This window comes from Hetaerina americana, unplaced genomic scaffold (genome assembly GCF_022747635.1).
Source record: "Hetaerina americana unplaced genomic scaffold, ioHetAmer1.1.p SCAF_3, whole genome shotgun sequence".
In the NCBI taxonomy this organism is placed as follows: Eukaryota; Metazoa; Arthropoda; class Insecta; order Odonata; family Calopterygidae; genus Hetaerina; species Hetaerina americana.
The window spans coordinates 10,593,668-10,617,302 of NW_027286874.1; the positions used below are offsets into that span (position 1 = coordinate 10,593,668).

At 39.2% G+C, this 23,635-nt stretch overlaps 1 long non-coding RNA gene across 1 annotated transcript; it reads left to right on the forward strand.

The window, feature by feature from the left end:
* Positions 1-1,822: 1,822 nt before the first annotated feature.
* LOC139691013 (uncharacterized) lies at positions 1,823-23,086 on the forward strand. The gene is made up of 3 exons (XR_011701557.1): positions 1,823-2,041; positions 2,212-2,297; positions 23,006-23,086. It is a non-coding gene; the product is annotated as an uncharacterized lncRNA (long non-coding RNA).
* The last annotated feature ends 549 nt before the right edge of the window (positions 23,087-23,635 follow it).

A 23,635-nucleotide genomic window follows, 5' to 3' on the forward strand; every position in this document is an offset into this window, starting at 1 on the left:
TTCTCCATCCTTCTCCACACCCACATTTCAAAAGCCTCCAATCTACTGCTATCATCCTGCTTTAGTGACCGTGTTTCTGCACCGTACATAATTACACTCCATATCAAAGTTTTTACGAGTCTTTTCTTAACATCCTTACTCATCATCCCTGTCATCAACTCCCTCCTCTTTGCCTAGCAAAATTCTTCTCCTTACATCCCTACTACTTTGACTGAGTTGGTTGAAAACAATTGCATAACCTTTGTTTTATTAATATTGATTCTCATCCCATATCCATCATACTGAATTTCCAATTCACTCAGAAATGCTTGCAACCCCTTGGCTGACTGACAAACTAAAGCTTGGTCATCAGCGAACCTAACTGATTCTACAAATTCCCCACCCACTTTCATTCCTACCTCCAGTTCTTCCAATGCCCCTTTAATCATTTCCTCTACATGAACGTTGAACAGCACCAATGATAATGAGAAACCCTGTCTTACACCTCTACCTAACACTGCCAATCCAGACTCCCCGTTCCTCACCCGCACCTGAGCAGTCTGAGACATGTACAGGTTGTGGATTAGCCTCCTTTCCCTCCAATCCATTCCTATTTTCAGCAATACACTCATTTGTTTTTCCTAATTAACTTATTTATTTTTAGATATTAGTATTCAGCTTAAGATTATTTTATACTGCTAATTTATAGGAGATATAGTTTACTCATTGATTTAATTGGTAGTTTACTATGGATTCAAAAGTAGGTATTGCATTGCCTGGTCAGGAGCAGGAGATTATTTATCAAGTTTTTACCATTATGATGAAGGAAGCAGTCAAGGAAATGACTGTCCCTCTTAAAAGTGTGCACAAGTGTGTTAAATTTATTAACATTTATTGAAAATGAGGTTGTTATTGGCAGTTTTCATAATGAAATTATAATAAATGAAGAAGAAACTGATGAAAGCACTGAAGGCAACAGTAAGTTGGGAAGTTTTTGGATAGAAGAAATATATAAATATACTTAAAATGTAATAAGAGTAACACTTGTTTTCGAATGATTAATTTCCTACAGTTTGAAAAATGTTGAGAGATAAGTGCTCATGTAGCGTGGCAAAAATCTGTTAGCTGAGAGCAATACTCAAGTGAGCTCTTGGGGATGTCTTCAAAACTGTTCACAAATCCTTCCATTACCATTGGCTGCACTGTAAAGTGGCAGTCCGAGGCCTTTCTCCTACTCTCTTTAGCCAAATTATCATTCATGCATCCTTCATGGGGGCACAAGCTTTCAATCAGACTATAGATAGTTTTTCAAGGTTCAAGATGGACTAGTTTCTAGAAGAAAAGACATCATATCAAACATTTAAGGCATTTAAGTATAGTTTTTGTCTTCTTTAGTAGGCATTAGAGCCATGGTAGTCCAATGGGTAGAAAGCTGGGCTACCAACAAAAGGGGCCTGGGTTTGATTCCTGGGGACACCTTCGGGCACCCTCGACTTCACTCACACACAGGTACCATATCTTCCTGGGAAGCAAAACAGAGGAAGAAACTGACCGAAGTAATACTTAACACACCAATTGCTCTGAAAGAAAATCTGCCATCTTACTTCCACTCTCCCCTCTGAAATTGCAACGGGAATGAAGCACAGCCAAATGCACTTACGTGACTTGATACAGAACGATCTGTACCACCATTTCTTTCATACGCTATGGGATGAAGGCGTTCTCCTCATGTACTCGCGGCGTGGAAGTCACCGCTTCCACGCCGCGAGTACATGAGTAATTAATTTTTAAAAGGAGCTATCCTTGTGCCATGTCCACTAAACCTATGTCATCCGTTCTCCAAAACTCTACTACGGCTTGCTTCGCAGGTACTCGTTTTGCACTCCGTTCATCAAATGCAGCCGGTCTCGTGGCGTATGGGTCCTTGCGCATCTCCGAAAATTTCAACTCTGCGTGTGCTGCGCCACCTTCTGTGTGACATGGGAAACATTCACTTGTTCGCTCGGGTCGAGGGGCATCGGGAGAATGAGGGACCGGGCGGATTCACCCCTGGAAGCAATACGTAAGCTTAATCCTCGTGAAAAATATAATTCTACTTTTATTCACAGAGAAGCAGCAGTTAACGACCATTTTGTGTTTAGAAATAATTTCAGCCAATTTAATAAAGTGAGACATAGTAACAATAATTTGGTCAAATTGGTTCTCATTTCTCGTTTTATTTCTTCCATCCAGAAATCAGAAGAGGTTGAGGCTTCAAGCAGTTTTGCTGACGTGATCAGTCACCAGTCCGCGGGGAGGTTTTCTGCCGAATGTCGTCGGTGAGTAAAATGAAATACTTGACCTCCACCCCCAGCTAGCTGACCAAACTACTGCTATTTTTTTCGGTCATGACCAGTGAGCGCAATTCTATTTTAAAAGGTGGATACTTAGTCCCTGAATTTTATTAGGTTATAGATAAATGATTTTACGCATATCAAATTCAATCCTGTTTATCTATTCTCAGTTCGGTTTCCCTAAGATTACGTATCTTTTGGTCACCGATTTTTTCCATCGCTATAAAATGAAGCAAGAATATAATCGATGAAATCACCGTAGTTAAAAATTATCCGATTTATCTTACGATATTTATCCATTCCAACTGAGAACGTAAATCAAAACAGGGCATTGACTTTGAGATAATCCTCTACATGATTTTCGTGCATACCGGGTTTGTAACATTACTATTCTTCCATTTCCTTCGTTGCTGGTATGTAATCCGTGGGACGCTAATTCGGGTTCATAATTGCCACCTGTATATGCGTTATATGTTCGCGTATTTGTCTCTCTATTGAGTTCTCTTATAGTGCTCGATTCTTAGATGATGTTATTTGATCTTAAAATTGCCACTGCAGCTGCTTTGACTCCGAAGTGAAAGGTACAATTATAACGAGTGGGAAAGAAGAGAGTCCAGTCTGAGAGGGTATGGGGTACAGAGTGAAATCAAGAGCACAAGGAAGGAGTCTAGGGATAATTCTCATCTGATGGCCGTGAAAGAATGGGACCAATAGGTGCGATAAGAGTGTCCAGGATTTGTGTGAGTGGAAGAAATAGGGCACGTGTTGGAGGGAAGCGCTGTGGTCTGAACCTGAGTGGTTGTCAGATATGTACGTTGAATAGCGTGACGGGGCCCCGGATGGAATGTGAAAGGGAACATTTGAACTGAGAGGGAAAAGGGCAATGCAGTACGTAGAAGAGTTCTCTTTCGTCTCAGTAAAAGATTACTTCCAATGCATAGTTCCGTTTGAGTTCTCTACTAGTTTCTTAAAGAATTGTCATATGTCTAACATTATAACATTTTCTTCCTGCTTTGAATTATTCCATTTTTAACGTTCTCCGCTTAAGAAAAAAGTCGAAGTTAGTGTAACATTTTTGGCACTGACGGCATTCCCTAATGACCGTGACATCTGTATTGTCAAAACCAATATGAGGGGAAGGCTAATGAAAACCGAATACCCGCTACAGCAATCAAACCGCGAACCAACAACGACATAACTGCGTGCGCCTGTGAGTTATCACAATGCAGTTCTCATATCACAGCGATGGCGGTATCGACGTACAAAGCTTTTAACGGACCGTGTTTTATTGCGGGTGTTCGGTTTTCATATTACTGCCCCTAGTAGTTTCGTGGCTATAGAAGTGTTTGAGAATGAATTCTGTGTCTATCAGTCTCTGTCAAGACAGCGCTCCAATTATGAGCGTAATTAAGTTTAGGAGCAATGCTTAGGCAATGAGCTGTGCTTAGTAACAGCCGATCTAGAAACTATATATATGTATATATATATATATATTTTTTAAGGTTAAGGTAGGTTTTTGGATGGGCACAGCTATATATATATATATGGGCACAGCTATATATATATATATATATACATATATACAGAAACAGATATAAGGAAAAGGGATAGGAACACATATAAAGGACGAACACAATAGAGGTGGGGAAGGCGGAATCGAACGGATCACAAGAGTAAAAATATTTCCTCAACCGGGACTCGAACACCGGATCTTTCCACTTGCCGGGCGGATGCTCTTAACCACTTGAGCTATCGAGGATAGTCAATTTACCCTGAGATCCGTGGGTCTAATATGTCGCCAAGCGCCCCGATTCTTTCAGCCAAGAGATGGCGTCAGGGGGCAGTTTCACCCACCAAAGGAGAAATAGACAATACACAAGGAAAGGAAAGGACAGTGGGTTAGAATTCATACAACATCATACAGGAAAGGAACAGTGCGTTTCGTGGCACGTATAGCCAGAAGAAAGAGATGAGCCACATTGGCCAAATACACATTCAAACACGAAATCCCGCCAAACGGCGAATAAATACTCATATATACAGAAACAGATATAAGGAAAAGGGATAGGAACACATATAAAGGACGAACACAATAGAGGTGGGGAAGGCGGAATCGAACGGATCACAAGAGTAAAAATATTTCCTCAACCGGGACTCGAACACCGGATCTTTCCACTTGCCGGGCGGATGCTCTTAACCACTTGAGCTATCGAGGATAGTCAATTTACCCTGAGATCCGTGGGTCTAATATGTCGCCAAGTCATACATTCCTGTATGATAGCATACATTCCTGTATGATGTTGTATGAATTCTAACCCACTGTCCTTTCCTTTCCTTGTGTATTGTCTATTTCTCCTTTGGTGGGTGAAACTGCCCCCTGACGCCATCTCTTGGCTGAAAGAATCGGGGCGCTTGGCGACATATTAGACCCACGGATCTCAGGGTAAATTGACTATCCTCGATAGCTCAAGTGGTTAAGAGCATCCGCCCGGCAAGTGGAAAGATCCGGTGTTCGAGTCCCGGTTGAGGAAATATTTTTACTCTTGTGATCCGTTCGATTCCGCCTTCCCCACCTCTATTGTGTTCGTCCTTTATATGTGTTCCTATCCCTTTTCCTTATATCTGTTTCTGTATATATGAGTATTTATTCGCCGTTTGGCGGGATTTCGTGTTTAAATATATGTATATATATATATATATATATATATATATATATATATATACACACACACACGAGGGTCATCCGGAAAGTAGTACCCGTTCGTGAAATAAAGACACAAAAGTAAATATTAACAAACATAAAAAATTTTATTTGAAAGAGGATACTTTAAACTACTTCTCAACATAATCTCCAAGCAAATTAAGGCATTTGTCATAACGTGTGACAAGTTTCTGTATTCCTGCTGCATAGTCCTTCGCCGCCAGCTCATTGAGATACGCGAGGGACCCATCTTGCACAAATTTTTGCATAATGCAGATGGTGTTTAACAATTTCATGAACAATTGTTCGAGAAACATTGGGAAAATGCTCACAGATGTCATCAATTGTGACGCGCCGATCGTTCCTCACGAATTCGTCAACTGAGCTCACCAGTTGGTCTGTAATGACAGACGGTCTCCCCGAACGCTCATCGTCGTGTGTGTTCCCCCTCCCCATGTTGAAGTTGCGACACCACCGCCGAACAGACGACTCGTCCATTACATTGTCTCCATACACCTCCTTTAATTGGCGATGAATATCACATGGGCGAACGTTTCTTGCATTGAGGAATTTAATCACTGCCCTCACTTCACAACTGGCGGCGTTCTCAATTTTTTTAAACATTGTAAACAATCACAGAAACAACACAGGCAATGCTAGCGTCACGCAACTTGGCTCAGAGAAGGCAGACAAGCCACTGAAGCTATCTGACCTCGTCCAGCGGCTACTCGCGTCGTCAGCACTTCATGCGGCACGAACGGGTACTACTTTCCGGATGACCCTCGTATATAGCTGTGCCCATCCAAAAACCTACCTTAACCGGTAGATTACCTAATTTAATATTAAAATTAGGTAATCTACTGGTTAAGGTAGGTTTTTGGATGGGCACAGCTACTAAATAAATATTTTGTGATAATTATAAATATTTATTTACATTTAAATTATATATATATATATATATATATGTATAAAATTAGGTAATCTACCGGTTAAGGTAGGTTTTTGGATGGGCACAGCTACTAAATAAATATTTTGTGATTCTTAACAAAATACAAAATCCAGTATCCTACTCTACATCAGACCCCTCTTCATATCTGAGTACTTTCTTCCTCCCTTCATCCCGTCCAACATCCCTATCCTGCTCCTTCCCTTTGCTCGTTGCCTAACATTCTCCCATCTATTACAGTCATCACATCCCACTGCCGGTCAATACCCCCTTCATCCACTTTTCCTGCCTCCATAGGATTGCTCCCAACAAACCCCTCTCTTCGGCCACCATACCAAGTACTTACTCATTTGTTTTCTTCTTGGTCCATTTCACCTTCTCCGTTCTTCTCCACACCCACATGTCAAAAGAATCCAGTCTACGTCTATCCTCCTGCTTCAATGACCACGTTTCCGCCCCGTACGCTCGTACGGCTCGTACGCTCCATATCAAAGTTTTCACGAGTATTTTCTTAATATCCTTACTCAACGTCCCTGTTACCAACTCCCTCCTCCTTGTGAAAGCCTCTTTGCCTAGCGCAATTCTTCTCCTTACGTCCCTATTACTTTGACCGTGTTGGTCCAAAACACTTCCGAGATATGCAAACTGTTCTACCTGCTCTAGTTTTTTCCCTCCTATTTTAATGTTTACCATAGCCTTTTTCTTCCTAGAAAATCGTACAACCTTTGTTTTATTAATATTGATTCTCATCCCATGCCTGTCGCACTGAATTTCCAATTCACTAAGCAATGCTTGCAGCCCCTTGGCTGACTGACAAACTAAAGCTTGGTCATCTGCAAACGTAACTGATTTTACGAATTCTCCGCCCACTTTCATTCCTACCTCCAGTTCTTCCCATGCCTCTTTAATCATTTCCTCTGCATACAGGTTGAACAGCAACGGTGATAATGGGCAACCCTGCCTTACACCCCTTCCTAACACTGCCCAACCGGACTCCCCGTTCCCCACTCGCACCTGAGCAGTCTGAGACATGTACAGGTTGCGGATTAGCCTCCTTTCCCTCCAATGTATTCCTATTTTCTTCAATATACTCATTAGTTTTTCCCAATTCACTCTATCAAACGCTTTTACGAAATCTAATCAGCTTTTACGAGGGCGATTCGAAAAGTAAGGTGTCCTATTTTTTTCTCAATTTATTCTCAATTTTGCGTCCATCGTTGGAAAGGTTGAGCATTTAGCTATTTTTCTACATGGTCGCCTTGACAATCAATCACTTTTGTATCCTTTTAAGCAGCTTTTTTAATACCGGCGTCGTATCTTTCTCTCGCCGCGTCGCGAAGCCAACTTTGAGACGGGTAGCATATAAAGCTAAATAATTGTGGTTGGAGACGGAGTTCGAGGATATGGAAAGAAAGAAGGCAGCGTGAAATTGGTGCGCTGTTCAGCAAGATTAATTCACAATCGGGAAGTAAGAAGGGAAGATCTGTATTAACAGTTAGAGATAAGTCGGGTAAGGTCATTTTCGAAACAGAAAAGGTTCAAGCGAAATGGAAGGAATATATATGAAATAACTGTATGGTTAAAGACCCTAGGCACGCTTGATGCCATTACAATAATGAGATAACAAATTGAGAGTGAGTTAGAGTTGCCTGTTTCGTAGATTTCGAAAAGACGTTCGATAGCGTGAATTGGAAAAAAACTACTGAGTATATTGAAAAAAATAGGAGTAGATTGGAGTGAAAGGACGCTAATCCGCCACCTGTACATGTCTCAGACTGCTGAGGTGTGAGTGGGGAACGGAGAGTCCGGATGGGCAGTGTTTGGAACAGGTGTACACAAACCTAGCTGCTCTACGTTGCCCTCGATCTAGTTCCACCTCGTTGGAATCCCATACACCTGCATAGGTAGAACCTAATCAATGTGAAACAACAAAGCTCCTTGACACTCTCACTACAGTTCCAAAGTCATCTTTGTATGATCCCGAACTTTTCATTTGCTATCTATTTATGTGCTTTCCCCAGGATATATCCATAATTATCGTTAAACCACAGTACTTTGCCTATTGTACTTTTGTTGTTTTGGTTCCCGTTATGTTAAAAGTGTTGACGGTTGAAAAAATTTTCCTCCAAAACGTCATTTCTGGATATTTCCCCAAATATCACTGCATCATAAGCAATTAGACAAAATTTACTTTAAACTTGAGACCTGATGTCATGTTATGTAATGTATAAAAGAAATAATAGCAGACCGATGCCACTTCCTTCTGGGACACCCGATGTAACGCTTACTGTGCCTGTAATACTCCTACGTATTACAATCCTTTGCTCGCGGCCAGATAAAAATTGATGAATCCAATCTATTGCACACTAATCTTTCCCATAGATTTCCAAATTTTGGAGCAACTTCCTATGAGAGACTTCGTGAAATAACGTTTTAAAATGTAGAAATATAGCATCGATCTGGACACTATTTTCGCCCGAGAACAAAATATCATAAATGAAAAGTGTTAGTGACCAGTTAGGTCTCGCAAGATCCACCCATTCTGCAACTGTTTTGTTTTTGTGAGTAAACTGTGAGAATTGAGATATTTTATGATGTAACTTACCATTATGTGCTCTCAGATTTTGCATGAGATGGATGTGAGAGAGATGGGCGGGTAATTACTCGGATATTCTCTGCCCCCTTTTTTAAATATTGGCGTGGCATTGGCTACTTTCCAGTGTTTGGGTACTGCGCTATCATTTAGTAATTTATAAAATATTTTTTCCGATTAAGGAGCTAATTCTAAGGCCAGTGTTTTGTATACGCGAGCAGAGATATGACCACGGCCTGACAATTCGTCTGGACTGCTGTCTATAAGCTGGCGTTCGATTCCACAAGTTACAATTTCAGACAGAGGGTCATGGATAGGGCGATCTGATAGCTTGACTCAAATTTTTCTTATGAACGATTATTAAAAACTTATGAAAATTATGGTGTACTGTACTAGCTTTTCCATAACTGGTGGTAAGTTTTCGTTCGTTGCTATTTAGGGATGGCACTGTAGACTTATTTCCCTGAATCTCCAATGACCAAAATCCTTCTGGGTTTTTGCCCAATCATTCGCCTAGTCTTTTATTTTTAGTTAAACCTGGCGACATGCTTTCGTTGCTAACGCTTTTGCTATGTTACAATTATCTATTATTTCATTTCCTTATTTTAGCGTGATCTCCTTATTTTTGAATACCATAGTGTTTTCGACTCGACTTTCGACCTTACGTATTTCTACATTGTGCCATTTAGGTTCTGTCCTGTCACTTTCCAATTTACTAGGTATGTATTTTCTGTTCCAGCTTTTCGAGAAAAGCACTCCGCAAACTCTGTCTCTGTTGCCACTACTTTCCTTAACCGAACCGAAAGACTGCTGCAGCTCACGCCCCGTCTTAATCGACCCAGTCAAACAAATAATCTCTCTTTTGAGTTTCTGATTTTTCCAAATAATCAAATTTATTTTCTCTAGCAAAATTCTGTTGTCAATTAGTCCTTCAAGTATTGCTGTACATCGGATAAATTTGGTGCAAATAGATGAAGTACATATATTATTCCTTCGGTGTGTTTTAGCACTAAGTGGTTTAGAGAGTGTGATGCAAAAACACCAAACTGACTCCTTGTCCTTACCTCATGCTATATACTGTAGCTTGTTCCCGGGTATAGATGGAGAACGATATGATTGATATCCCCTCGTATTGCGTAAATGGAAATCCAAACTGGAGTTTGGATTTCCACTCTTTCTAGTTTAAAACTGATGTCTCTCCGGAATAGGGAGGTTTGCAGTAAGCACAAATGTGGACTCTTCTCGACCTAGGGTCTTTTATGGAGAACCAAACGTTTTATAAGTTACTATTGGAGAAAGACTTATTTCTGATTTCGTGAATATACGTATTTAACACCTATGAACATTCATTCTCCAATTTTATTCCATTTTTCCCTTATGTAACTTCTGAAGTCTATTGGATAATCTCCTCGTCTTGCGGCTGTGATAGAGAGGAGAATGTTAGCAAACGAGGCAGGATTAGGATAGGGATGATGGACGGGATGAAGGGAGGAAGGAAATACGCTGAGGAAGAAGGAATTTTTTTAGAGTATGATATTGGGTTAGGAGTAGCAAATTTTGGTCATCCGAAACCTACCATAACTGGTAGATTACCTAAAAAAATAGGGACGAAATGCCACCCGAGATTCTGCGACGCAGGCAAGCCGAGAAAAACTCATTTTCTAGAATGTTTTGATCAGCTGAAGCAGCAGCTGCGTTCAACATTCTTTCGCTTTACCTGAGTAGGGTCGCTTCAAATTCGTATGCCTGAAGGCATTGTGAGACATATTTCATATGCCCAAAATTGTGAGACCTAGGGTCGAGGATAAAGTTGAAGTTTATAAAATTAAAAATTCTCTTGTCCTTGTTCTTGAAAAAACATAACTGAATCATAACTGTAGGGAAATTCGTAGGGATTGTGAATATTCAAGTAAAGGACTTTTCAAAAATTTTTCAGCAAATTCATTACACACGAATTGATTCCATTTGGGGGCTCAGTGGTTGATCCGTCTAAGAATTAATCGGAGGAAAATACACGATGGTGAGATGAGGGATTGGAATGCGTTGGTAGGTGGAGGGAGAGGCGTGGAATGGGGTAGGAGAAAGTGAAACCGATCACGGGGGGCAAGGGGTCTTGGTCGATTGGAGGGACTTTAAATGGAACGGGGGAATTAAAATGCCGCTGCAAATATTTTGCCATGCGCAGCCAAATGGCGACTATGTGGGCAATGGCGCTCGTGGCTTGGAGTGCAAGAATCAAGCAAGCTAAATTAAGGGTTTTTTTTGCGGAGAACGCGGGTTCGAAGCCGGCTACTGAAATTATGGTTCCGAGTCGTTTCCTATGCTACATAACACACTATTTTCAAACTCTGATGGAGCATTTATTACGAGAAGAATTTAAGTTTAAAAAAAACTGGAAGCGTTAATTCCCGCATACACAACCTTCCCGAAGTACTAGGTATATATCAGTCTCATCTCCAGAACTCAGTGGGTATACGCTGTGGTTGGGAGTGTTCGGAGCACCGGTAGCCGAGTGGCCATTAAGCTATCGCTTAACCGAGCATGAATGACCATGGCGAGTGTCGACCATATGCCTGAAATTTCCTGCCTTAATCATTCCCAGTGCTATCGGCATGTGCACGGACTGAATCCGTAGAATCCTCCCGAAGGGTTCGAAGTACGGTGTATGCATGCTGACGGTTGGGCCGATTGAGTGTCTTAAGACAGGATATTTTGCAAATTTTTAGTTTATTTTTGCTAATGCTAATGCTTTTTTACAAGCGCCATAAATAAAAATAATTCAAAATTCATCAAGCAGAAAGGTGTGCCCGGTAGCGTTTATTATACACGCCTGTATTTGTTAAGTTGTTGGCCATGATAAATTCTGATTAATCGCATATTCCTTATTCAAATATCTAATCATCACGAAAGGTGGCAACAGTTTTTTATTCTATCTTTCTTCCTGCTCACTTGATGTCTAATTCATCGTTGGTGGTGAATAATGAATCGAATCTGGCAAAGTAGACTCCTAACAGTGGAAATATACATATAGTATACTATATAATGATACCTCCAATTAAAAATAATGAGACTGGCATAGATACGGTTGCAACGTACTCTTTTATCATTGAGCCAATAATCTTCCGGCACAACCCAAGAATATCCTTCAACCATTTCCAGTTGTATACTGCCTCAGTAAATTATTCAATTATTTGTACTTTATTCTAGATCACTCTGTTATCACGTCCTTCCGTTTCCTTCTCTCATCTACCCTAACTAATAATCTCGCATTCTTGTCCTTCTCCTCTTTTTTTCCTATAGTTTCGTATGCTTTCCATATCCCTTTTTCGCCGTCTTCTCTTGTACGTATCTACATGTCCTCACTCATAATGCCCTCTATAGTCTGCTGAAACTCCTTTTCTATCATTTTGGTTAACCTGGATCTAATCCTCAACTCTTCATTAGTTCCGCAGGAATAGTTTTCCTAACTCATCTTTGACTGTTTTCCACGATTTTCCCTTCGGTCTTTAATTTTCACAGACCTGAATAGGGCATAAATTTCACCCTTCCTCTACAAACTTTCCATATCCACGCACTGCATTCCCCCAGGGGTCGTCAAAATCGTCAGCAAAGAAATACATAGGATAAATACTTCATTCCATAAAGTTGCACAGTTTATAAGATGCCTACTCTCTTTTCAGAGCAGAGGTTTCACGGGAGAGATTTAAGTACGCCTGCCCCTTTTCATACACTCTCAACCTACACTCGCTGATATTATTATTGTTAAGTAATATACCGGTTAAGGCAGGTTTTGGATGGACCTAACTACCAAGTATAAATGCTGTGACTGCTAACAAAACACAATCCAGCAATTTACTCTACATCACATATCTCTGGGTACTTCCTTCCTCCCTTCCCGTTGAACATCCCTACCCTATTCCTGCATCTTTCTCGTGCGCTTAATATTCACGGTCTTCAACATCCCACTGCCGATCAAATTGGTCCTTCCCTCCATTTATCCTGCCTCCTTCGGATTTCTTCCAACAAACCCCTCTCCTCGCACACCATACCTAGAACTTATTCGTTTTCCTTTCTATTCACTTCACCTTCTCCGTCCTTCTCCACGCCCACAGTTCACAAGCCTCCACTCTACGCCTATCATCCTGCTCCAATTACCATGTTTCCACGCTGTGAATAGTCAAGTTCCCAATCAATGTTTTGACGAGCCTTTTCTTAACATCCTTACTCAATATCCCTCTCATCAACCCCCACCTTTCGAACACATCTTTGCGTAGTGCAATTCTCATCCCTACGTCCCTACTACTCTCACCGTTTGGTTGAAAATACTTCCGATTTACGTAAATTGTTCCACCTGCTCTAGTTTTTGCCCTCCTATTTTAATGTTTAGCTCTCCCTTAATGCCCTTCTATTTCATCGTCGAGTATGCCTGGACGTAAGTTATCTTCATGTAGGTCATATTCTCTTCAATGTGTAAGCTTTTATATATATATATATATATATTTTTTTTTTTTAAGGTAATCTACCGGTTAAGGTAGGTTTTTCGATGGACACAACTACCAAACAAATATTTTGTGACTACTAACAAAACACAACCCTAAATTCTACTCTACACCAGGTCCCTCTTCATCTCTGAGTACTTTCTTCCGCCCTTCATCCCGTCCAACATCCCTATCCTGTTCCTTCCCTTTCCTCTTTTGCCCAACATTCTACCCTCTATCACAGTCTTCAACATCCCACTGCCGGTCAACACCCCCTTCATCCACTTTTCCTGCCTCCATAGGATTGCTCCCAACAAACCCTTCTCTTCGCCCATCATTCCAAGTACTTCCTCATTTGTTTTCTTCTCGGTCCATTTCACCTTCTCCATTCTTCTCCACACCCACATTTCAAAAGCCTCCAGTCTACGTCTATCCTCCTGCTTCAATGACCACGTTTCCGCGCCGTACATAGCTACGCTCCATATCAAAGTTTTTACGAGTCTTTTCTTAACATCCTTACTCAAAGTCCCCGTCATCAACTCCCTCCTCCTCGTGAAAGCCTCTTTGCCTAGCGCAATTCTTCTCCTTACGTCCCTACTACTTTGACCGTGTTGGTCCAAAACACTACCGAGATACGTAAACTGTTCTACCTGCTCTAGTTTTTGCCCTCCTATTTTAATGTTAAGCTTGCCCTTTTTCTTTCTAGAAAATCGCATAACCTTTGTTTTATTAATGTTGATTCTCATCCCATACCTGTCGCACTGAATTTCCAATTCACTCAGCAATGCTTGCAGCCCCTTGGCTGACTGACAAACTAAAGCTTGGTCATCAGCAAACCTAACTGATTTTACGAATTCCCCGCCCACTTTCATTCCTACCTCTAGTTCTTCCCATGCCTCTTTGATCATTTCCTCTGCATACAGGTTGAACAGCAACGGTGATAATGGGCAACCCTGCCTTACACCCCTTCCTAACACTGCCCATCCTGACTCCCCGTTTCCCACCCGCACCTGAGCAGTCTGAGACATGTACAGGTTGCGGATTAGCCTCCTTTTCCTCCAATCTATTCCTATTTTCTGCAGAATACTCATTAGTTTTTCCCAATTCACTCTATCAAACGCTTTTTCGAAATCTACGAAACAGGCAAATACCTCCTGGTTGTGTTCTATATTCCTCTCGATTAATAATCTCATTACTGCAATGGCATCACGCGTACCTCTCCCCTTCCTAAACCCAAACTGATCATCCCCTAAGTAATCATTTGCCCTACTCTCTATCCTTTTGTTTATGATCCTGAGAACAACTTTAGCTGCGTGGGATATCAAACTAATTGTCCTATAGTCCTCACATGACGTGGCCTTTACCTTTTTCGGAATCGGAACTAAAACTGCTCTCACAAAGTCTTCCGGCCAGATTCCCTCCTGATAAATGCTACGGATCAGCCCATATAGCCTCTTCCTCCCACATTTTCCTAAGCATTTTAAAAGTTCCACGGGAATGTTATCAACCCCCACGGCCTTATTTAGTTTCATCTCCCTTAATGCCCTTTTTATCTCATTGTCTAGTATGCCTGGACCTAAGCTGTCTTCCTCTACGTCATTTTCTTTTTCAATGTCTAACTGTGTTGGTCTGAGTTCTTTACTATACAGTTCTTCTATATACTCCTTCCATCTCTCTTGGATCTTTCCTGCGTCAACTATTACCTTACCCGCCTTATCTCTAACTGTTAGCATAGCTCTTCCTTTCCTAGTCCTTTTAGCGTTAACGGTTCCAATAGTGTCTTTTGCGGCTTTAGACAACCCTTTTTTGATCATTTCCCATTTTTCTTCGATAGTAATAAGCCCTTTACAATCCTCCATGATTTTCTCTACCGCCTGTTTGTATTCCTTCCTTTTCAACCCATTTAATGCTTCTACATTCCATTTTCTAACTCGCCGCCCCTGCCTTATCTTTTTGAAACGTACGCTACATTTCATAACAACTAAATTGTGGTCTGAGTCCGCATCCGCTCCCGGAAAGCTGTGGGAATTTATCACACTATTCCTAAACCTGTGTCTAACCAGGATATAATCTAGCTGATATCTTCCTGAGTCACCTGGCATTTTCCATGTATACCTGCATCTTTTGTGGTGTCTAAACCAAGTGTTGGTGATGACTAACCCCTGTCTCCTGCAGAACTCAACTGCTTTCTCCCCGCGGTCATTCCTCGTGCCCAAACCGTAGTCGCCCACCTCATCACCATCTCTTCCTTCGCCTACCGTCGCATTCCAATCCCCCATCACTATCAAATGTTTCCCTGCAGGAACACACGCGATCAATATATATATATATATATATATATATATATATATATATATATATATATATATATATATATATATATACACACACACACACCATAAACACAGAAATCAACCCAATGGTCAGTTTGGTAGGAGGTGGTAGAGTTCACCCAATGCTAAGCCCGACGGCATGTGAAATTCACACATCAGGGTAGGTAGGCCAGTTCCTTTCCCTGCGCCGGTTATGGTTTCCCTGGAAGACCTGGTACCCGAAAAATTACATAGCTTGGCTGGAGCTGCAGGTGCCCAGAGTGCCCGGAAGCGAACCCGGGAACCTCCGGTCAGTCGTCCAACGCTCTACCCCCTGGACTAATGCGACCTATATATATATATATATATATATATATATATATATATATATATATATATATATATTATATATATATATATGTGTATATAGATACATATATATATATACACACATGTATATATATACACACATATATATATGTGTATATATATATGTATATATATATATATATGTATATATATATATATATATATATATTTATACACACATATATATATGTGTGTATATATATATGTATATATATATATATATATATGTATATATATATATATATATATATGTATATATATATATATATATATATATATATATATATATATATATATATATATATATTTATACACACATATATATATGTGTGTATATATATATGTATATATATATATATATATATATATATATATATGTATATATATATATATATATATATATATATATATATATATATATATATATATATATATATATTTATACACACATATATATATGTGTGTATATATATATGTATGTATATATATATATATATATATATATGTATGTATATATATATATATATATATATATATATATATATATATATATATATATATATATATATGTATATATATGTATATGTATATAGTATATATACGAGGGTCATCCGGAAAGTAGTACCCGTTCGTGAAATAAAGACACAAAAGTAAATATTAACAAACATAAAAAATTTTATTTGAAAGAGGATACTTTAAACTACTTCTCAACATAATCTCCAAGCAAATTAAGGCATTTGTCATAACGTGTGACAAGTTTCTGTATTCCTGCTGCATAGTCCTTCGCCGCCAGCTCATTGAGATACGCGAGGGACCCATCTTGCACAAATTTTTGCATAATGCAGATGGTGTTTAACAATTTCATGAACAATTGTTCGAGAAACATTGGGAAAATGCTCACAGATGTCATCAATTGTGACGCGCCGATCGTTCCTCACGAATTCGTCAACTGAGCTCACCAGTTGGTCTGTAATGACAGACGGTCTCCCCGAACGCTCATCGTCGTGTGTGTTCCCCCTCCCCATGTTGAAGTTGCGACACCACCGCCGAACAGACGACTCGTCCATTACATTGTCTCCATACACCTCCTTTAATTGGCGATGAATATCACATGGGCGAACGTTTCTTGCATTGAGGAATTTAATCACTGCCCTCACTTCACAACTGGCGGCGTTCTCAATTTTTTTAAACATTGTAAACAATCACAGAAACAACACAGGCAATGCTAGCGTCACGCAACTTGGCTCAGAGAAGGCAGACAAGCCACTGAAGCTATCTGACCTCGTCCAGCGGCTACTCGCGTCGTCAGCACTTCATGCGGCACGAACGGGTACTACTTTCCGGATGACCCTCGTGTGTGTGTATATATATATATAGGATCATAAACAAAAGGATAGAGAGTAGGGCAAATGATTACTTAGGGGATGATCAGTTTGGGTTTAGGAAGGGGAGAGGTACGCGTGATGCCATGAGGAATATAGAACACAACCAGGAGGGATTTGCCTGTTTCGTAGATTTCGAAAAAGCGTTTGATAGAGTGAATTGGGAAAAACTAATGAGTATATTGCAGAAAATAGGAATACTTAGATCGGGGGGAAAGGAGGCTAATCCGCAACCTGTACATGTCTCGGACTGCTCAGGTGCGAGTGGGGAACGGGGAGTCCGGTTGGGCAGTGTTAGGAAGAGGTGTAAGGCAGGGTTGCCCATTATCACCGTTGCTGTTCAACCTGTATGCAGAGGAAATGATAAAAGAGGCATGGGAAGGACTCGAGGTAGGAATGAAAGTGGGTGGGGAATTCGTAAAATCAGTTACATTTGCTGATGACCAAGCTTTAGTTTGTCAGTCAGCCAAGGAGTTGCAAGCATTGCTGAGTGAATTGGAAATTCATTGCGACAGGTATGGGATGAGAATCAATATTAATAAAACAAAGGTTGTACGATTTTCTAGGAAGAAAAAGGCTATGGTAAACATTAAAATAGGAGGGAAACTAGAGCAGGTAGAACAGTTTACATATCTCGGAAGTGTTTTGGACCAACTCGGTCAAAGTAGCAGGGACGTATGGAGAAGAATTGCGCTAGGCAAAGAGGCTTTCACAAGGAGGAGGGAGTTGATGACAGGGACGTTGAGGAAGGATGTTAAGAAAATACTCGTGAAAACTTTGATATGGAGCATAGCTATGCACGACGCAGAAACGTGGTCATTGAAGCAGGAGGATAGACGTAGACTGGAGACTTTTGAAATGTGGGTGTGGAGAAGATTGGAGAAGGTGAAATGGACCGAGAAGAAAACAAATGAGGAAGTACTTGGAATGATGGGCGAAGAGAAGGGTTTGTTGGGAGCAATCCTATGGAGGCAGGAAAAGTGGATGAAGGGGGTATTCACCAGCAGTGGGATGTTGAAGACTGTGATAGAGGGGAAAATGTTAGGCAAACGAGGAAAGGGAAGGAACAGGATAGGGATGTTTGATGGGATGAAGGGAGGAAGAAAGTACTCAGAGCTGAAGAGGGACCTGATGTAAAGTAGGATGTTGTGTTTTGCTAGGGGTCACAAATTATTTAATTAGTCATTATGTCCATCGAAAAACCTATATTAACCGGTAGATTAGATTACCTAACAATATATATATATATATATATATATATACTATATGTATATACATGTGGGTCACGGTAGTCCAGGGTGTAGAGCGTTTGACTTCTGACCGGAGGGGCCCGGGAGTCGACTCCCGGGCAAGGCACTCTGGGCACCTGAACCTCCACCCAAGCTATGTGATTATTTGGGTATCAGATCTTCCTGGGAAACCATAACAGGCCAGATTTTCCTGGGAAACCATAACAGGCCAGATCTTCCTGGGAAACCATAACAGGCGTAAGGAAAGGAACTGGCCCCCCCTACTCTGATTTCTGAATTTCACACCCCGTCAGGCTTAGTACTGGGTGAACTCGACCATCACCAACCAAACCGACCTTCGGGTTGATTTTTCCTTGTAATTCTACTTTATTTTTGCTGCAGGCCATTTAGTTTTCTTTTTGTCATAGATAATTTTTATATTTCACTCCCATAATGTCATTCATAGCTTCCTTTGTAATTTGTCCTTCTCATATACTTTCATTCATGTTGAATCCATAGCATGTCTATACCAGTCACCTAGATAAACACACTTTCATTGATTCACATACTGTATTGAATCCTTGTCATGCAAGTTCAGGATTGTAAAATTAAGCAAAACTGCATCTGCTTGCTTCCACTCATTCCTAGACCTTAGTTAACATGCTTTATCAATTGAAGGATAGGTTGCATGTCTCTACATTTTCCTTCTCTAAGCCTCCTGTCCTTATATCTCCTGCACTAGCCATTGATTAGTAAAGCAACCATTTCATTACAGAAAGAAAAAAATGCTTATTAAGCAAGATACATTTATAAGCGTTCAGATGCAAAACAAAGGCACAACTTCATTTTTGTAGATTTTATTCATTTTTTAGGCTATACATGTAGTTATAGATGAAACAGTAATCCAAATGGTTATTCATTAAATAGGGGAGCTGACATTTACAGGAGCTTTGATGCATAGGCAGATAACACGTACCATCAGACAGGTGGAGGATCACTGTCCTGAAATAATAAAAAAAGAAATATTAGATGTTGCTGTGGTATAGTTATAGTTGTCAACAATAATTGAGGGTGAAAGTCAAGACTTCTTCCAAGATTGGTGAACTTTTCCACCTGCTTTAGTTTATGAACTCCTATATTAATATTTAAAATCCGATACAATTATTAGTTTCGGATTTTTCTCCTAACCCTCTTGTCTACTCCTATTTTTGGCAAATAGAGCAGTAAGATATGTTTATTAGCCAATGATGCAGTTGTTCATAGATATTGATGTAATACTTGGAAAAAAAGTATCTTTAGCAGATGATATGAATATTATGCAAGATTGAAGTGACACTTGGTAACTAGAATTAAAAATGAAGAAGTGTATAAGATAAATTTTTAGCAACACCCTCAGGAATGCCTACTGGATCAGGGAAACTGAAATGGAAAGTGTAGACTTGATTAAATACTTGGACATTACCCTCTCTCACGGTTTTCTTGGTGAAACAAAATGGTAAATAATGTGTGGAGAAGCTAAAAAAAATTGCATTTAGTCATAGGGAAATGTAACAATGATGGGAATGTAATGATGTAACAATAGAGTGAGAGGGGAATGTAAGGAATAGGTGAATGAGTGATGCTATATGAAGCCTCATTAAAAGTCTATTTGGATTGCACACAGCATAGAGTATTTAGATATGTAAAACATTTTTATTACTGAGTAGTGAATCAAAATTATTATAGGAGCTAGATTGGAAATTTCTCATGGAGTAAAGTATAAATTACAAATCAATTCTCGGGTGTAAATTAGAAGATATTTCTGTAGCTATGATGTTGCAAATATATTGTTAGCCCCAATTTAGTTAGGGAAGATTATGTTTGTAAAATCAGAAAGATTAAGTGTACAACAGATAGATTTAGGATTTCATTTTTCTCTCAAATGATAAGGGATCATAATAACATTGCCCGGACAGTGCTAGGGGAGAAAGGTAGCTTGGGTCTAAAGTAATTTGGTGATTAATCACCCTACTGACAGCAGTGGTTTGCAGGGTACTATGTGTGAAGGTGTGGCATGCTCCCTCCCAAGTACCTGATCTAATGCACCAGGGCTAACATGATCAGATGTACCAGTGCTTTCAACTTCATGTCCAGTCCAGTAGTTAACCCTTCCCCGTTAAAGTTTTCTCATTTTTGCATTAACATCCACCTCATATGTTAGGCATAATTTGTTTCCCACCTCATATGTCATTCTTCACACTAATATGTCATTTCTCCCAACTACACCAGCAGGGAAAGGTACTGTGGGTCAAAAGTTGTCTGGTGAGTAATCAGCCCTTGCCAAATACCCTTGTGGTGGCTTGCAGGATATTATGCTATTAAAAAATTAAATAAATTCCCAAATTCCACATAATTTACTCTATGAAATGCTTCCTTGAAATCTACAAAACAGACAGGTAAATCCTCCTTTGTATTCGAATATTCCTCTCCATGAGTGACCTCATTGCTGCAATGGCATCACACATGCCTCTCCCAACCACAACCAAAACTGATCATCCCCTATGTAATCATTTACCCTGATTCTGAGACTCAATTTAGCTGTGTGCGATATTAAACTTATTGTTCCACAAATATGGCTGACTTACCATTTTTGGGGTAGGAACTAACACTCATCTGACAAAGTCTTCTGGCCAACTCCTCCATCTTAAATAACATGAATTAGTCCATAGAAAATCCACTAATTTAAATATTGAATCCCTTATTCTTCCTTCTACTTATCTCTAAATTTACATTCCTCCATTTCTTTCTCTCATCTATCTTTCTAATCATCTCATCCATAGTCGATGGCTTCCTTGTCCTTTTCCACTCTACTTTTCCTACAGTTTCTTTTGCTATAAATATTCAATGTTTTCTACAGAAATAAATGAGCCCTTAATAGAAATGGCATGCCTAGCTTTGAATACCTACAATGATTGCTAAATAGCAATCATTTTCAAGATATTTGCCAACAAGCCTTCAATAATGCAAAAGCCTTCGGATTATTTTCTAAAGATATACCAGAGAGGTTTCTTGAATCTGACATCTACATCATTATTTTAATATGTAAAACAGGCATAAATATTTTAGGGCTACATATTGGTATGGAAAAAATTGGAGAAATTAGGATTATCAATAACAGAGGTATGCATATGTTGTTATAATCCTGAAAGTGTTTTGCTGGGAATTCAAGAATATTGTTGATGATCCTACAACATGATATCCCAGCTAGAGCAAATATTCTGAAAACTCTGAATATGCTGAAATTAGGCAAATGCAAATCCATCCAATTCAGAGAGGATAGTGGGGTTATGAGCTCAATGGGGGTAGTGGAGTAATGAGAAAGATCAAGCTTCTGTTTCATAATATGCAATAAAAGTGTAAAATCATAAAAGGGTATTAAATTAATATAAAAATGATGTCTAATCTTTTTTAAATGATATTTGCTCCCATTCCAGATATTTTGAATCAGATGAATGGAGACTGACCCCAATTTGCATGATGGTGTCACATTTAAAACACTACTGGGAAAGGTACAAAAACTACCTCAATTATTATCTCAGTAGGAAGAAGTTGACAGGGCATATGATTAGTCAGAGGACATAATTACAGGCATTCCTGGAGGGAAATATTTGATATTGATGGGAAATACTATGTGACAGTAAAGGCAAGGATATGAGAGATGGTAGTGAGGTAGGGAGGGCTACATTTTAAGAACAAAAAATGATAGCAGAGAGAAAATAATAGAACTCTGCAGATGACAGGTGTTAACTATCACCAAAACTTGATCAAATGGGACAATTTCATGGGAGTGTATGCAGACTCAGATAGCAATTCAGTAATTATTAAGTGTTGTATCTGATTCAAAAAGATAAAACAGCGAAGATGATTAAGGGAATAGGATGTAGAATCATTAACTGGATTAACAAAAGATATCAGTAGTAGGCAGAGGCATAAAATGTTGATATTGTGTGCTTGATAAGAGTTTAAACCTATGCAGCTTGCAATTATAATAAACAAATATAAGTTGTTACCAAGTTAATTTTAGTCAAATTTAATTAAGTCAAGTTAATTTTGAGTTTCTTAATAAGACAGAAACAGCCTTACTTTCTATTTGAAGTAGTAGTATCTGCTATCCTAGGAACTCCTTTTCTATGAACATCATCCTTTGCCTGGAGTCAAGTAAATTTAACTAATGCAGTTAAACAAAATTGGGCATTGAATACCAGAATCATACGAGTGTTAACAGAAGCTTGCTGATTAAATTTCAAGTACTATAACAGTTTAGATGTTTAAAAAATACCAATTATGTTGAGTATATATAAATGTAAACCAACTTAATACATGAGCATGGTTATATTTGCATAATTTCTGCTTATCCAGTCTACTACTTCCCCCTAGTTCCAATTTCAAACTAGATTTATACCTCGAACCTTATGCCTCAATGGGAACTTCATTTCATTGTATTATATTACTTTAAAAGTTGCTAGTAGTCTCTACCATCTCTTTATGTATATATTCATTCTCAATAAAATCACAGAAAAAATGAACTGAGTTCTTTTACTATGAGTCTGTCTATGAGAGTAGACCATGTACTCACCTATCTTCACACCTCTTCTTATCTTTATACCACTGCAACATCTAATATTTCTTTTTTTATTATTTTAGGACAGTGTTCTTCCACCTGTCTGATGGTACGTGTTATCTGCCTATGCATCAAAGCTCCTGTAAATGCCAACTCCCCTATTTAATGAACAACCATGTAGATTACTGTTTATTTCATTTATTACTACATGTATAACCTAAAAAAATGAATAAAACCTACAAAAATGAAGTTGTGCCTTTGTTTTGCATCTGAACGCTTATAAATGTATCTTGCTTAATAAGCATTTTTTCTTTCTGTAATGAAATGGTTCCTTTACTAATCAATGGCTAGTGCAGGAGATATAAGGACAGGAGGCTTAGAGAAGGAAAATGTAGAGACATGCAACCTATCCTTCAATTGATAAAGCATGTTAACTAAGGTCTAGGAATGAGTGGAAGCAAGCAGATGCAGTTTTGCTTAATTTTACAATCCTGAACTTGCATGACAAGGATTCAATACAGTATGTGAATCAATGAAAGTGTGTTTATCTAGGTGACTGGTATAGACATGCTATGGATTCAACATGAATGAAAGTATATGAGAAGGACAAATTACAAAGGAAGCTATGAATGACATTATGGGAGTGAAATATAAAAATTATCTATGACAAAAAGAAAACTAAATGGCCTGCAGCAAAAATAAAGTAGAATTAC